Source organism: Euprymna scolopes, chromosome 3, assembly GCF_053919585.1.
Source record: "Euprymna scolopes isolate OS-2025 chromosome 3, ASM5391958v1, whole genome shotgun sequence".
NCBI lineage: Eukaryota > Metazoa > Mollusca > Cephalopoda > Sepiida > Sepiolidae > Euprymna > Euprymna scolopes.
The window spans coordinates 169603895-169617129 of NC_136484.1; positions in this window are offsets into that span (position 1 = coordinate 169603895).

The window sequence follows — 13235 nt, forward strand, 5'->3', positions numbered from 1 at the left end:
GAAACGTATTTCTTAAAGGGGCTGTCATAATTATTTTTTTACTATAATAATTAAATACCTACAGACACTAGTGTTTCATCCTTTCGGGATTCTTCAGTGCAGGGTGTCACAATTACTACCAGTCGAACGATTCGAACCCCGCGACACGAGACATCTCTGTCTCGATTAGCGGAGACCGTATCCATTCGGCTACCATTAATCGTGTGAAATAGCGTTGAATTTTAAACATTTTAATTTAAATGTTCATTACGTCAGACAGACAGTGATCAAATCGTTATACGACGATCTACGCATAAGAGCTAAATTGACCGACTTTTTATTCAACAGAAAGTGCTCAACGATAAGAAACGTATTTCTTAAAGGGGCTGTCATAATATATATATATATATATACACATACATACACGTACATACCCGTACATACCCATAAACATACACACATGCACACATCCATACATACGTACATATACAATACATATAACACATACATACACACATATACAAACATATACATACAAACATACACACACATATACATACATATCGTTACACATATATACAGACATATACAAATACATACACACATATACATACATATTCACATACATATACGTACACATGTATGCACATATACATACATATAAAGTTACCTACATATACCCACACATATACATTATATATATATATATATATACATTATATATATATATATATATATATATATATATATATAATTATGGTATGTCCAATATACACATTTATTTTTTGTGGTCTCTCTTAATTTATCACCCGTATCATGTCTTTCTTGGAATTTGACTTCTGATGTTTAGACCAGATTGTTTTTTTCATTGTTTTTAACGAGGTTGTCGAAAAGTAGCACATGCATTCGTAGATGGGGAAGGGTTAGGGTTAGTATTGTAGGCGTGGTTGGATTTTTATTTTCTATTTTTCTGTGCATTCTTTTCTGTTGGCAGATGTAAATTTTTGTGTGTTAGAAAATGTAGATGTCAGAAATCTTAATTAGTTCCCTTGAGCTTATGGATTTTCACATATTTTGTCTGAGATGGAAAATTGTTTATTTTTGCTTTTATTTATTATTATTTCTACAAATTTCCCTTAATCGCTATTATCTTCTTCGTCTTTATCTTTGTACAATCCTTCTATTGTTTAGTTTTGTTCAGTTTTACCTTGAGTATTTTTTTTTTCTTTTTTAAATCTGTGAAGCAATTTAGTTCATATTAATTTTTCTCGGGATTTCATTTTGCTATTTGTATTTTATTCATTTTCACTGTGATTTTTCTTCAGTTTATTTATTTTTTTTGCAATAATTTGTCATGCTCATTAGATTTTTCCTTCTTCTTTATTCTTTCATAGATTTGATTTATTTACTCCCTCTATATTCTACTTCTTCTCTTTTATCTTAAGAGATCGGCTCAATCTAGACTCCTATAGTTGGGTAATGCCAAAATTCTAGAGTAAACGTTGTAGTGACTAATCTTTATTAATCCCTATTAATCGCTATTAATTCCTAACTATGTATCGAACGGATATCATAACTTGAAGCATGAAAATTTCTAAAATTACTGGATACGACATTGAATAACCGAAAAGGGCTGATATGTCATAAACTGAAACAAACAAACAAACCAAAAATCATGAATAAATATTTGAAGAACTCAAAGCATAATAACTTTTTCTAAAATTAATATTCTGCACCAAATAACCCGAAAAATGTTGATATGCCGCAAAACAAAACAATGAAACCAAAATCTTATTTACTTGGTTCCCACAAGGGCAAAATTTTACACAAATCCATTTTTTAATCTGTAAAAATCAAGCTCTCCACAAAGGAGTACTCTATATAGAACGAAAATAAAAGTTTCCTTAATCTAGAAGGACTTTTTCTTCAAGGACAGAATAGACTAAAAGAACTGACAAGTCACCATAGTTGACATTCAGAAAGATTGTTTATTAAGATGGCATTTTATATGTATGTTTGACTTCTTTATGGGATATGTTTAATGCTTTCAGTAAAGCTATTTTTTAGCTCGTGTGTTTATTTTCAGCAGCGTCTATAGCTTTGAAATTATATCAAAACTATTAAAAGGTACGCCGAGATAGCTTGTTGCTGCAAAGAGAAGAAAGTACACAAAACCTCAGCTCACTACAGCAGCGTTGTCGGTCGGTACTTTCCGTAGACTCGTTTTCACATCTGTCCCATCTGCTCCAGTGGCCTGTTTTTATAAAAGACAAAATTTGCATATATGCGCGAGAGCACACGAGATTCTGCAAGACTGCATTGTTATATAAGGCCGCAGGCGCCATCTTGGACCATTTTCAGCATCATGACGTTGCGTCGGCAAAGTGCACACCGAGGCCGTTTAAGAAGTAAGCCTGCGTTCCCACAATTTTTGCCACGTTTAGAAATAAGTGCTGAACTTTACGACTAGTTGAGCTCAAACTAAAGAAACTAAGAAGAAACCAGAAAGTTTAGAAACATACTGAGACGCTCCATTTATGAGCAAGTCCAATTATTATTGCTCCAACCGAAGTGAAATAACTACATATTAATGAATACAGTGTTATGTTCCTTGTCAGGAATAGCGTACGTGTGAAAATAATTTCGACTCAGTCAAAATAATCTCTTGAATTAATTAAATCGAATAAGATTTTATTAATGTTTTTAACAAAAAATATTGGCAAAACAGATTAAAAGGAAGAAAGCTGTCAATGAAAAAAATCTGGAGAAAGACTTACTTAATGTTATATAGTAAGTGTTTTTATTTTTTGTTTTCTAAATAACCAAAAATAGGATCGATAAATTGGAAAATAGATAAACTAAACTTTTCCTTGAATAAGACATCCTTTACAATTCTCCATTGAGTATTTTCAATTCTTCTCAAGTATAATTTTCATATCTCATCCTTTATCTAACCCAGTTTCATGACGTTTTTCTAAAAAAAAAAAAAAAAAAAAAAAAAGCAAACACTAACTCCTTTATTATTATTATTTCTATTTTCATTGTTGCTATTTCAGCAGAAACTCAATTTCCATCATTTTCATTTCCTTATCGCTTTCTTTAATCTTCGCATTGTTTATTTGTCTCTTCCTATTTTTTCTTTGTTATCGTTTTTTTTTTTTTACCTTTCAATATTCTGCCATAAATCGTTTATCTTTTCATCAGTTCATTATCTCACCTCTTCATCTATTTTCTTTGATGCCACATTTTTGTATTCTTACAATGCCACATCGGTTTCTCCCATCTACCATTTCCATTTCCTCATCTTAAATTCACAGGTTGCATCAACTTATTTTTCTAATGAAATTTCTCGGATGAGGTTTTGTGGCTATTTCCGTTTCAGGCCTGATATAATGAATACGAATATATCCGGGTTTCTTCTCACATAAAATTGGCTAATGTAAGCCATAAATACGGACGCGTATAGCAACCAGAAGGAGATGTTAGATGATACGCTGAAAGCATCTTACCAGCTATGACCATGAATAACCGTTCATTAAGTCTTATTAAAACGTATTAGACAGTATTACTCAGTTATCTAGCCAAAATCACTCAGCTACATCAAACTATTTTGTGATTCTAAACAAACCAAAAAATGATCAATAAGTTGTCAAAGAGATAAATTAAATTTTTCCTTGATTAAAGAATCCTTTACTATTTCCCTCTAAAACTCTCAGGTTGCATTGTATTATTTTCCAACGATATTTCTAATATAAGGTTTTGGGGGTATTTTTATGTTACACCTGATATAATGAATTACAAGAATATGATTGGCTGGTGTAAGCTATAAATATGGATGGTTATGGCAGTCTGGAGGAAATGTCGAAAGATATGCCGAAAGCCTAAGCTCAACCATATTACCAACTACATTTACAAACATGTGTTCATTAAGCAACTTACTAGATTGGATTATTCGATTTAGTAACCAAAGCCACTCAGCTAATTCAAACAAATATATCACTTTCTGAATGAGAATATTTGGAACGAAAACATTGCATCATTCAAAAATAGTAGCTTTATAAGTTAATTAATTGCCCCCTCGACGTAAATACCCCTGACAAACCCAACAAGCAGCAAAATCCCACCCGTTCACAGTAGAGATCCCTCGATGCAAGAGAGCCTTCTACTCCAGTAGTTTCTACCCCAGAACAGCCAGACTTTGGAATTCCCTTCCGGGTCCCTGCTTCCCCAACTGTACTGACATGCAGAAGTTCAAGTGTAACGTGAACCGACATCTTGCTGCCCAACTTCCTACACAGTACCCCTGATGCTTATGTCCTGCTAGTAGCCCCCTACAACAAAGTGGCAATTGTTTGGGGTGAAAATGCAATGAAAAAAATTTTTTAAATTATAAATTAATGTACTTTATCATTATTATCCACTTGCCTCCGTATGAAAGCATAGTTACACCACATAAGGCCGGTTTTTAATGGAGATTATCCAAATGCCCAACTGAGAAGTACATTGGATTAGAACAAAAATGAAATTTCAGTCCAGAAAGATTGTTTTTCACTGACCGAAGACAGAAAAGATGAAACGTACTATGAGAACAGGTACTACACTTTGCGCCTAATTAAAAAAGTCCGGGACATCACAACAGTTTTTTAAAAATTTATTTATTTGTTCACTGAAAAAGGGTTTATTTGTATACATTTCAGCATTGCTGTAATTTACCAATTAATATTGGTGAGAATTGATATTCCTTTTTAAAACAAACAAAAGGGATTTCAAATGATTTTTTATTCATTTTGGAAACTGACCTTAATTGATGAGCATTTAGGAAAATGAAAATATAAATCAATTATTAAAAAAATCATTTCGAAACTTTTTTCTTTGTCAAAACAATTACAGAATCTAAAGTTATAGAATTGAGAATGTGTCCGAGTTGTAGTTTAGCCAACAGAAGGGAAAAACCCAACACATCATGTAAAAAAAAAATGACATATAATACTCTACAACAATGGTGATGTGAATGGATACATTATCCGAATATTGTCCATCCAAATTTTAGACAGAGATCTGCAAAGAACATTGCACAGGTTTCCAAAAAAAAAAAAAAAAAAAAAAAAATTCAGACTAATTTATGAAACAATTAAGAATGGTGAAATAAAATAGGCCAATTTAGTCTGCAGATTCTTATTAAAAAATACAAAGATGAAAAATACTATGAGAAATATGATATTAATTAACCAGAACATATGATTACTGAACACGGTATTTTTTTTCATTCGGCTAGACTTTAAAAAAATGAAAACAGCAGTGCGTCAAATTTAATCCAGGAAATTGTTACTTGGAAAGTGTAGAATAGTTAACTCTTGATTATTTAATCACAATGCATGCTCTTTTAATTTTCCTCATTTTCATTATTTTTGTTTTTGCTGTTTCATGAGTGGCCATGTCTAGTGTTTTTCCATTTAATTAAGACGAATAAAACTTCTCATGCATGAAAGACACAGGAAAACTTTTGATGAGTTTTCTTCAAGGTTTTATTGGAGAGAATCGACTTAAGGAGAGAAAGACTAAAGTTATCTTCTCTAATTATTTACTTCAACATACTAATGTAAAAAATGAGTGACATGCATATAGATATACGTCGAGGTAATATTCAGCTTAGATTATTTCTACATTATTGGATGCAGCTCATTTGGACAATTCCAATGAAAAGACAAATTTAAAAACCTTTGTTTCGATTGCTTGAAAACGTGACGTCATGTCATATTACCATAACATTTGACCTGTTATCCCCACTTTAACTCATGTCATCCGACTCTGGTTACACTTCTGTTAGCAGATAAGTTATTTTGATATGAACTAAAGGTGACCCTTATCAAAATTCATACTAGCTAACTTACTCCTGTACTATTTGTTTTGAAAAAAAACGATTTTTGCACCTATTTTAAAAATTACTCTGTATTGTATGCCTAAACAATGTATATAACATTTGCAGATAGCTAAGTGGTTAACAATATAGACTAAAAACCTGGATATGCCAATTTCAGATCCAATTAGTCGCATAGAAACACTTTCCTCAAACCCATACTTGACCTGGACTCTAATCTCCTGAAAAGGAGATAAATAAAATAGGTAGAACTATTAAAATAAATTGGAAAATATTTTTAATTACATATTGTGATGGTGGCCATCTTGAATTTACAATGAGGGTAACCAACCACTGGTGGAAAATTTTCATTTTATCATGCACATATTTGTCAATTGCTGAATTTATTGTGTACTATCAGAGAGACCCGACGTTGTCCACGATTGAATGATGATCAACGAATATTTCACACCCCATATTTTTATTGTCATTGAAATCAGTGAAATCGCCTATTTTTCAATCAAATCGATTGATTGCCTGGTATAGTTGGAGACCCATCGCAGTGCACAAGAAGGGAGCTTCATATGCCCCCTTGCAGTGACTTAGTTCATAATAGATTGTTGTCTACATTGCACTGTAGAGAAACTAATGTTGATTTGATAAAATTATTTTATATAATGGCTTGAATTAAAGTTTAAAATACAAAAGTCAAGTATCATGATTCCATTGTGCTCTAAACAGAAACATTCATTTCGAACACGCCCCTGTCATATCAAAGAACCTACTGTTAATTTTATATGCCAGTTCTTTCGGTTTGTTTTGTAATAAAACTTCTCACATGCACTTGTGATGTTAGGCTGTGTAAGGTGTTAACTTTTGTCAGATCACCTGTTCCTTCTGTCAATTGATTATTTTGATTATCGATTATCGGTACTTATTGAAGACATTTCACAGACAAACAGTTCTATTTTTTTTTTTTTTTTACACAGTGATCACCACTTATCAAGGCCCGGAAGCCACTCAGGGATAAGGGTTATTGCAAGTACATTACGTTAGTGTGGAGATTTGATGAAGTGAAGTGTTTACTTAAGGGGGCGGTTCATTAGGAATTTGTTAACGTTGGACTTGAAGACATCCAAGTTGTAGTCCGGTGGGAAGCAGGCAGACGGAACAGAGTTCCACAGGCGTGCAGTTCTAAGAAAGAAGCTTTGTTCATGGAATCCGCGTTTTGATTTAGGCACAGATATAGAGTGGGGGAAATTTTTCACAGTGGGTTCAGCTAGACGGGTGTTTTTTGTGAAAGATTGGCGAGGGGGGATCAGAGATTGGAGTTCAGACGAGCACCTGCCATGGAAATAACGATAAAACAAGGATAGGCTCGCAACGTCTCTTCTGTGGGAGAGAGGTTGCAGGGTAGAGAAAAGGGCATCCCCCACTAAGCCACGAAGTCTATTTTGTACTCTGTCAAGGCAGGATAGGCTGTTTTTAGCAGCTCCTGCCCAGATATGGCAACAGTATTCCATCCTTGGACGTTCTAGCAAAGAAACTCTTCTCATAGAATTTCCATTTAGTTTTAGGAACGGATAAAGAGTGAGGGAAGTTGTTGGCAGGTGTTGTAGCTAAACAAGCAGTTGTTGGAGACGTTCCGCGAGGAGGAAGCATAAAAGTAATGATAAAGCAGAGACAGACTAGCAATGTCTGTTTTTTGAGAAAGAGAAAAGAGGAAGGCAAAAAGGTTCTAGCCCACTAAGTTTCAAAGTTTGTAACCTGTCAAAATAGGAAAGGATACTCTTTGAAGCTCAACTTAAAATGTGGCAGCAGTACACAATTTTAGGAAGTATTCGATTCTTGTACAGGCAGAATATTACGATTTCATTATTTTTCAAGTAATTTGTTCATTTCAACAAGGTGGGGAAGGTGAGGATGTGAACGTTGGTGGTGAAAAGTTTGGTTTTGGATTCATTAAAGATAATTAGTCATTTCTTACCCCATTGCACTGCATGCTCCAGGTCGGAGAAGAGAGATTCAAAAAGATCCCGGTCTTTATCGGCCTTTGAAATGTTGACATAGATGGTAATATCGTCTGCATAAAACAAAGAATGATAGTATCATCTGCATAAAACAAAGAATGGTAGTATCATCTGCATAAAACAAAGAATGGTAGTATCATCTGCATAAAACAAAGAATGGTAATATCGTCTGCATAAAACAAAGAATGGCAGTATCGTCTGCATAAAACAAAGAATGGTAGTATCATCTGCATAAAACAAAGAATGGCAGTATCGTCTGCATAAAACAAAGAATGGTAGTATCATCTGCATAAAACAAAGATTTGTGAGGTCGTTCATGAAGATCAGGAAGAGAGGTGAGCTAAGTATGAATCCTTAAGGCATTCCAGCATTAATACTATGAGCTTTGGATTACTGCTCATTAATGACTACTTCAATAAACCTATCAGAAAGGATTCTATGGTTGAACAGACATTTTTAGTTAATTCGTAATTGCAAATGTGATCAGCAATAGATTTTTATTCTCAATACTCTAATAGCTTTTCCCTCAAACTGCTAGACTTTGAAATTCCCTTCTCGCTTTTTGCTACCCTGACTGTACTGACATGCAAAAGTTTAAATGTAACGTGAACGTGCATTTTGCTACTCAACTCCCTATATAGCGTCCCTGTAAATATGGTCTCAAATAGTAGCCACTTACATACAAGTGGCATTGTGCTTGTTTGGGGGAAATGAAAGTAAAAAAAAAATAATAAAATCTAATATATAAACAGCTATATGTCTGTCTGTCTGTCTTTCTGTCTCCATATTTTCAAACTCTATCTGCACCAAAACTATAAGTCGCAGAAATGCGCTTCAAATGATTGGAATTTTTCAGGCCATTCTTTAATGGGTCTTTAGCCCATTAAAATTGTTTTTAAGGGTCAAAAATGGGTCAAAATTGAAAAAATCATTAAACATTTTGTACATTCATCTTAGTTTATTTTGAATTTTTAATCGATTTATATGCGTGTCACGTTAGCAACGTGGTAACGCCACCAGCTTTAAATGCTACAGTTTCGGTTTCGATTCTAACGTATACTTTGATTAAAATGTAAGAAATTCTTAGAAGAAATTCCATCATATGTTCTAACTTAATGACAAAATATCAGTTCCTCATTGTGAATCATCTACAATATTGTGTTTTAAATAAATTATTTACAATAGCTGTTTACAAGATGACAGTTAAAGTACACTTTTGAAACGGATCGTTTAGAGATGGTAGTCTCAAAGTTGTCTTTTATAATAGTTGTTTAGAATGTGTATTTACCATATCCATTAAGAATGCAACGTTTACTATAGCTGCTTAGAAGAAGTCGTTTAGAATCCGTCTACAATACTACCTACTATTTAGAAGGAAGAGTTTACCATAATCATTCAGAATGGGCTATTTACCCTGGCAATATATAATGAGCTATTCACACTAGCCACATAGAATGATTTATTTACCCAAGCCATATAGAATGATTTACTTTCGCTAGCCATATAGAATAAGCTTTTTACTCCAGCCATATAGAATGAACTATTTACCCCAGCCATATAGAATGAACTATTTACCCCAGCCATATAGAGTAAGATATTTACTCTAGACATAGAGATTAAACTATTTACCCTAGCAATATAGAATAAGATATTTACTCTAGCCATATAGTACAAGCTATTTACCCTAGCTGTATAGAATAAGCTATTTACCATAGCCATATAGAATAAGATATTAACCATAGCCATATAGAATAAGATATTTACCATAGCCACATAGAATGACTTATTTACCCTAGCCATATAGAATGATTTACTTTCGCTAGCCATATAGAATAAGATTTTTACCCTAGCTGTATAGAATAAGCTTTTTACCATAGCCATATAGAATAAGATATTTACCCTAGCCATATAGAATAAGCTTTTTACCCTAGCCATATAGAATAAGCTTTTTACCCTAGCCATATAGAATAAGATATTTACCAAAGCCATATAGAATAAGATATTTACCCTAGCCATATAGAATAAGATATTTACCATAGCCATATAGAATATTTACCATAGCCATACAGAATAAGATATTTACCATAGTAATATAGAATAAGATATTTACTATAGCCATATAGAATAAGATATTTACCATAGCCATATAGAATAAGATATTTACCATAGCCATATAGAATATGATATTTACCATAGCCATATAGAATAAGATATTTACCATAGCCATACAGAATAAGATATTTACCATAGCCATATAGAATATGATATTTACCATAGCCATATAGAATAAGATATTTATCATAGCCATATAGAATATTTACCATAGCCATACAGAATAAGATATTTACCCTAGTCATATAGGATAAGATATTTACCCTAGCCATATAGAATAAGCTATTTACCCTAGCCATATAGAATAAGCTATTTACCATAGCCATATAGAATAAGATATTTACCATAGCTATATAGAATAAGATATGTACCATAGCCATATAGAATAAGCTATTTACCATAGCCATATAGAATAAGCTATTTACCCTAGCCATATAGAATAAGCTATTTACCATAGCCATATAGAATAAGATATTTACCATAGCCATATAGAATAAGCTATTTACCATAGCCATATAGAATAAGATATTTACCATAGCCATATAGAATAAGCTATTTACCATAGCCATATAGAATAAGATATTTACCATAGCCATATAGAATAAGATATTTACCATAGCCATATAGAATAAGATATTTACCATAGCCATATAGAATAAGATATTTACCATAGCAATATAGAATATTTACCATAGCCATACAGAATAAGATATTTACCATAGCCATATAGAATAAGATATTTACCATAGCCATATAGAATATTTACCATAGCCATATAGAAAAAGATATTTACCATAGCCATATAGAATAAGATATTTACCATAGCCATATAGAATATTTACCATAGCCATACAGAATAAGATATTTACCATAGCCATATAGAATAAGATATTTACCATAGCCATATAGAATAAGATATTTACCATAGCCATATAGAATAAGCTATTTACCATAGCCATACAGAATAAGATATTTACCATAGTAATATAGAATAAGATATTTACTATAGCCATATAGAAAAAGATATTTACCATAGCAATATAGAATAAGATATTTACCCTAGCCATATAGAATAAGCTATTTACCATAGCAATATAGAATAAGATATTTACCATAGCCATACAGAATAAGATATTTACCATAGCCATATAGAAAAAGATATTTACCATAGCCATATAGAATAAGATATTTATCATAGCCATATAGAATATTTACCATAGCCATACAGAATAAGATATTTACCATAGCCATATAGAATAAGATATTTACCATAGCCATATAGAATAAGATATTTACCATAGCCATATAGAATAAGATATTTTCCCTAGCCATATAGAATAAGATATTTACCATAGCCATATAGAATAAGCTATTTACCATAGCCATATATAATAAGCTATTTACCCTAGCCATATAGAATAAGCTATTAACCATAGCCATATAGAATAAGATATTTATCCTAGCCATATAGATTAAGATATTTACCATAGCCATATAGAATATTTACCATAGCCATATAGAATAAGCTATTTACCATGGCCATATAGAATAGGATATTTACCCTAGCAATAGAGATTAAGATATTTACCCTAGCCATATAGAATAAGATATTTACCATAGCCATATAAAATAAGATATTTACCATAGCCATATAGAATAAGATATTTACCATAGCCATATAGAATAAGATATGTACCATAGCCATATAGAATAAGGTATTTACCATAGCCATATAGAATAAGATATTTACCATAGCCATATAGAATAAGCTATTTACCATAGCCATATAGAACAAGCTATTTACCATAGCCATATACAATAAGATATTTACCATAGCCATATAGAATATGATATTTACCATAGCCATATAGAATAAGATATTTACCATAGCCATATAGAATAAGATATTTACCCTAGTCATATAGGATAAGCTATTTACCCTAGCCATATAGAATAAGCTATTTACCCTAGCCATATAGAATAAGGTATTTACCATAGCCATATAGAATAAGATATTTACCATAGCCATATAGAATAAGATATTTACCATAGCCATATAGAATAAGATATTTACCATAGCCATATAGAATAAGATATTTACCATAGCCATATATAATAAGATATTTACCATAGCCATATAGAATAAGATATTTACCATAGCCATATAGAATAAGCTATTTACCATAGACATATAGAATAAGCTATTTACCATAGCCATACAGAATAAGATATTTACCATAGCCATATAGAATAAGCTATTTACCATAGCCATACAGAATAAGATATTTACCATAGTCATATAGAATAAGATATTTACCATAGCCATATAGAATAAGATATTTACCATAGCCATATATAATAAGATATTTACCATAGCCATATAGAATAAGCTATTTACCATAGCCATATAGATTAAGATATTTACCATAGCCATATAGAATAAGCTATTTACCATAGCCATACAGAATAAGATATTTACCATAGCCATATAGAATAAGATATTTACCATAGCCATATAGAATAAGATATTTATCATAGCCATATAGAATATTTACCATAGCCATATAGAATAAGATATTTACCATATCATATAGAATAAGATATTTACCATAGCCATATAGAATAAGATATTTACCCTAGCCATATAGAATAAGCTATTTACCATAGCCATATAGAATAAGATATTTACCCAAGCCATATAGAATAAGCTATTTACCCTAGCCATATAGAATAAGCTATTTACCATAGCCATATATAATAAGATATTTACCCTTGCCATATAGAATAAGATATTTACCATAGCCATATAGAATATTTACCATAGCCATATAGAATAAGCTATTTACCATAGCCATATAGAATAATATATTTACCCTAGCCATATAGAATAAGATATTTACCCTAGCTATATAGAATAAGATATTTACCATAGCCATATAAAATAAGATATTTACCATAGCCATATAGAATAAGATATTTACCCTAGCCATATAGAATAAGATATGTACCATAGCCATATAGAATAAGCTTTTTACCATAGCCATATAGAATAAGATATTTACCATAGCCATATAGAATAAGCTATTTCCCATAGCCATATAGAATAAGATATTTACCCTAGTCATATAGGATAAGATATTTACCCTAGCCATATAGAATAAGCTATTTACCCTAGCCATATAGAATAAGCTATTTACCCTAGCCATATAGAATAAGCTATTTACCATAGCCATATAGAATAAGATATTTATCATAGC